Source organism: Rhea americana, unplaced genomic scaffold, assembly GCF_003343005.1.
Source record: "Rhea americana isolate MKP2758 unplaced genomic scaffold, rheAme1 scaffold_285, whole genome shotgun sequence".
Classification (NCBI taxonomy): Eukaryota; Metazoa; Chordata; class Aves; order Rheiformes; family Rheidae; genus Rhea; species Rhea americana.
Window position 1 is genome coordinate 345,221 of NW_028186407.1, and position 5,658 is coordinate 350,878.

Here is a 5,658-nt window from a genome sequence, read left to right on the forward strand (position 1 = left end):
AAAACTTGCTAGATCTCTGTGTGAGGGCTGTGGCTGCCCACCCCACCAGACAGAAAAAACCCAAGTGTAGCACATAGGAAGGCACCAKCTGCCTCAGACATAGCTTGCTCCTGTAATTCACCAGCTCCCCTCAGCTCCTCTTACCACGGCCAGCCACAACTGCTCCCGACAGCAGCAGCAGAAACACTTCCACCCTGCCTGCCTGCTCAATGTAGCATGACCAAGGCCACTGTCCCAGCACTGCCAAACTTAGCCAGGAGTCGCCCATGGGACACCTCAAAGCCAAGAGCGTTACTTTCTTGCCAGCTTCCCACTCCCTTTAGTCTCCACCTCCAGCTATACAGTTCTTACCTTCCTACAGTTGCTTCAAAACTCAAGGTCTGCCCAGGTTTTCACCAGGGTGAGTTAGGGCATGTCTGCACAGTAACAAACCACAGTGCAGCCAGCCTGAGTAATTCATTATCCATTATAGCTGCATGACATAAATCCCTATGCACACATTTGGTAACTCCCTTCCAGATCAACTACTGCTCTTTCATCGTTACTTCAGGAGAATTATTTTTCCCCCCACTACCACTATGCCAGAAAGTCTCCCTGCTCAGCAAAGTTCAAAGTTGGGAAGGGCTGAATCAGACCAGGAATATTTATTAAGTTCTTCTGACCTCTGATTGAGTACTTTGACAGCATGCTACTGGAATGCGATGCACGTGCCTCACTACTGTATTGCACATAGTAAGGCCTGTAAAGCACAATAACTTAGAAATTTATGGSAACTTCTAATCTTTCATCCAGTAAAAGCAGCCTGTTTATTTTTAAATATTTCAGTAAAGGAACCATTACCAACAGAATGCAACCAGATTTATGTCATCTAAAAATATGTAACAGGAAGAACGAGTATTCTCGTGTGGCGTGAATGTATTGCAAAAGACTGTCAAGCTCTTAAGATTTCTCATAGTATTTAGAATAACTGCAGAGAAGAAGGAACAGAAGGGGCCTTGCAAAAAGGGTGCTGGGGAGCAGAGGGGAAATGGAAACAGCAGTTTATACTGTCGCTCCAACAAGCTACTGCCTTTTCTTGTTCATTGTGTTCTTACATCTGTTCTGCTCATGGTTTGTAAGTGCTGGCATCTGTGTTTCATAGGAAGGGGTTATGAAACATGGCTTTTCTTTTCCCAGCTCTGAAAATGTCCCCAAATGTTTTTTTACTCATTTTGTGCAATGGTTTTGGAATCTGGAAAACCCCAGAAATCTGCCATACCAGACTCCATACACATCTGTGAACATCTGGGGACTTGGCCAGTACTGCACAGATTCAATTTTCTTTTAATCTGTGAAAATTCCTTCACTGATTGTGTGCCTAAGGTAAATTGCCTCCTTTTGAAGCTGCTCACATATATTTGGGCTCTGATTTCAGCCTAGGTAAGGACCAGGAATGGACTGAAGGCTCAGTCCCACTATGAGGAGGTATCTCCTCCCTGGATGTAAGGGTCTCTCCTCTGTGCTGGTGCCTAGTGGCTATTAAAAGGGCCCCAGTAGCTCTCTTAGCACAGTACAGCTTCTGCATTTGTTATATTGGTTTTTCTTTCAGCCACTCCAATAGACTGTTTCGATACTCCTCACTTAAATACACTGCAGTTATATGCATTACTTCACATCTTCACCCTGTTTTTCTGATCTTCCTCTCCACCCCCGAGTAGTAGCTAAACTCCCTATTTCACCCAAATATCAGACAAATWACAGATCTCTGTTCTTTCTTTAGCTCCAAAATACTCCTTGTAGCTACAATGAACCTGGACTTCTAAAACTGAAAGGCTTCCATAGCATGCAGCCATCTTAATTTCTGCTCTGGAAGCAAAAACAACAACTGCGACCCAGTTACCTATAAATCAGATGTTTCACCTGAGCCATGCCTCTTCACAGGGAATTTCCACAGACCAAATTTGTAGGTCCTTTTTAAAAGATTTATTACACCTATTTTTATTACAGAGTTTGCAGACACAATTACATCCTAGCAAACCTTTAACCCATTCAATACCTTGCGCACAGCTGATCAAAATTCTAGATGTTTTTCTAAGGACCTTTTCTCATCGGACTYACTCTCCCATAAATATCAGGGGCCAGTGCTGGGTGGGCCACCAGGGCCTGTCCCCCTTTCTCGAGGGAGCAGTGCACCAGGGGGTAACCAGGCCAGCCCCAGCCCTGTGATGCATCAGGCACCACTACATTGGGGGGCTCACAGGTTTGCTTCACAAATGCTTTTCCTCTGATCACCCTCTGGAAGGGTTCACCTTTCTCTACCCTGGACACTGGCCATCTCCCATAGCACTGCTGCCTTTCCTAATCCGAGCAGTCTGCAGGACATGTGAATTATTTTCAGCCAAAGAATTAAATGATGATAGATTCAGTTAATTCAGTCTTATTATTTTAAAGGAGCATAATTTAAGTTTTCTTCTCAGCAAAAGGAGGCAGTGACTTGACTTTATTGACATCTCAAGGTCTTATTCCAGCCAATACTTTCTCCAAAATGTGTTTTCAGATTTTTCCCCTTGGGGTCTTTGTCTATGGCATACCTCATATTAGGATAAGCTTTGCCTATGGTCTCATTTCTGATGAGAACTCCTGTTTCTTTAAACTTGTTCCAAAAGAAGAGTTTATCTGCTTCTTGTATTTATTCTCCAGAAGTGTTGTTGTACCTCTGAGCTCCAGTCACGTTTCAGCTCTCTTTTGGTATACAAGATGTTTGACGTTGACATTATTCAAATCAATCTCAAAGTTTAAGGTCAAGGCATTAATGGAGAGAGAAATATTTCTGTACTGGGTGACAGCATATAGTGCACAACTTGCTAACATACCACTCTGTAAGGACACAATTGTAAGTAAAAAAAAAAAAAAAAATGTTTCAGGAAAATTATCATCTCTGCAGAGTAAAAAATCAAGTCCCTTCCACACATGTCCATCACATCTCCTTCATAAACATGTACTCAGGCTGCAAAGCCAGTTCAGTTTTAGTTCTAGTTTTCAAAATAATTAATGGATTCTGTTTAAGTGAATACCCAGGCTAAATAGCCTTGCTCTCTTTTTGACTCCTATTTTCAGTTAGGCAGCTCTCCCCATGCACTGTACAGGGAACTGAGCATCTTACTCCCAGCAGTGAACTCCATTAGATACCAGGCACCTGAGTGTTAGGTCTTGTTACACTAACCTACGTCTTGCCAGAATGAGTATAGCCCTAAATGGACAAAATTAATTATTCATGTTCACATATGAATTTGAGTCATTAACCTTTAGGAGTAATAAATAAATAAAAAATGAATGAATAGCTGGCAGATTTTGGAACAGCTACTATAGCAGTAAGTCATTGCAACATTTTCTTCTTATGTAAACAGGCTTCCAATAGGAACRAAGTGAAATAAAGCTGGGAGATGTTTTCTTGGCTTCTTGAGCCTCTTTCTCTTCTGCATCATAGCAGCTTTTTCAATCATTTTCATCTCTTTACACCCTAATCTGTACAACTGTAGTTTCAGCATAATACTTTCTGGAGTCTTTTTTGAGGAAAAGATAACAACTATAGAAAACCCACGCGGYGATCACAGACACAACAGATGCGATACCTTCTGCACTGCTGGACTGACACACATCAAAAGCAGCAGTCTCATTCTTTGTTTAGGATATACAAATCCCAAACTGTCATCATGGAGTTGGGTTTACCTATGACAGTGTATTTAACTCTATCAGCTTGGGATCAGGCAAAGGGCATCAAATATGTTTTGCCCTGCCAATGATTCTTTTTTACTGACTTTCTCTACTGTCTGTGTTTCTGTGACTGTGAGAATTTGATTACTATACACAATTGCTGACCAGAACCTTGACCTGGGAGATTCAGAGTTTTATGTTTTATATAATAAACTCATTTTTTATTACAACATTTTAAAATATGACCTCATAGAATCCAGCCCCCCCCCCCAAATTGCATAGAGCCATCTCTTGATTTAACAGCTGGTAACACATATCAAGATGGGCAACTTTCTAACTCCCCACTTTTTTATCTAGTCCCTGAATTCTACTCAGTCCCCCAGGCACTGCCTTTCCAGAGCCTTGCTCTCGCTTGCTTATGATAGTCTCCCCTTTCACTCCATCACTCTCATCATGATATGACCGGTTTCCTTCAGGGCCCTTTAGGCAGCATTACTGCTGGTGGAGGTAGACTCTGCCCTACGTTCAGCTTCTATCATCGCTGGGTGCCTCAGCCTCACTGACTCTTCATCTCATTCAGGACAGCAGCTGCATATCTTCCTCATAAGCATCTCCTAATTCAGCTCATCTCTCACAATTTTACTTGCAACCTACTCATCTTAATTCTGTGCATCATCTTGGGATACAGTTTGTACAGAAAATACCACACAGAGGAAATTGTATTGTACAAGCCTATTGGTTTATGGCATAAAAACCTCTGCTGGAAGAAAAACAGGAGTGACTGATAAAAGCTTTCAAAAAAGTTATAATTAGTTGAAGGACAAAGACAGTGGGAAAGCATATGAAAAAGGAAAAAAGAAACAAAGAAAGTTTTTCTCATCTCCTTCAGGAACAGATTGTGAATACATTTCCCTTGTTTTCTCTCAAGAAGTCTACATAAAAGCGCATGTTTAAAGGCAACTTAAGAGTTGTAACCTCCTCAGTCACGGCTTCCACATATGTTCATTTATCAAGTAGCTAGAGTTGTGCAAATGTTGCTTCCTCTCTCCTGAAGGTTACCAGCATGAGCAGAAACTAGGAAAAGGAATGTAGAAGGTGCCTTTTGCTGCTTCAGAAGTCAGGTGAGTTCCAAACACCTCCTCTAGCAATTTAAACTAGGTTGTCCTCATTTCTACTGAAGCAAACAAGGAACATTCACCCTTTACTTGTCACTGACAGTGCATTGGAGGGAAAAATCTTCAGTAAAGGGCTGCAAACCACAGCAAGGGACAAGAATATGTCAAACCGCTGCAGCTGCTTAGTCAGCAAATATAAAATCAAAGGCTTCCCTTTCACTTGTGGTGTCAAGCCAGTATAAACAATGCCCGTGCTCAACCCTCACCATTTATCACTCCTTCCACTGTAACATATGCAGAGGGTGAGCCTACCTCTGCATTGCAGCTTGGCTCCTTAGAAGTGAATCTCCAGATGCATGCCCTGGGACTGCTCTGCGCTGCAAACCAAACCACACTCAGTTATCTCCACAGCAAGTTAAGCTAAAAGATATGCTCCAGAAGCACTCTTTCCAACTAAAGGGTGTTCAGGACATGGGACCTGACTAGAGCCAACCTGAAATAAAGTCTCCTGAAATGCACCTAGCACGGATGATGGGTCCTCAGTATGACCTGCTTCACTCATAGAATCATAGAATCAGTAAGGTTAGAAGGGATCTCTGGAGATCATCTAGTCCAACCATTCCGCTCAGCAGGGTCACTGAGAGCATGTTAGACAGGGATGCATCCAGGTGGGCCTTGAAGATCTCCAGAGAAGGAGACTCCACAATCTCTCTGGGCAACCTGGTCCAGTGCTYCGTCACTCTCACAGGGAAGAAATTCCCCCTCACATGCAGACGGAACTTCCTGTGCTTCAATTTCTGCCCATTGCCTCTTGTCCTGTCACATGGGACAACTGGAAAGAGTTTGGCCC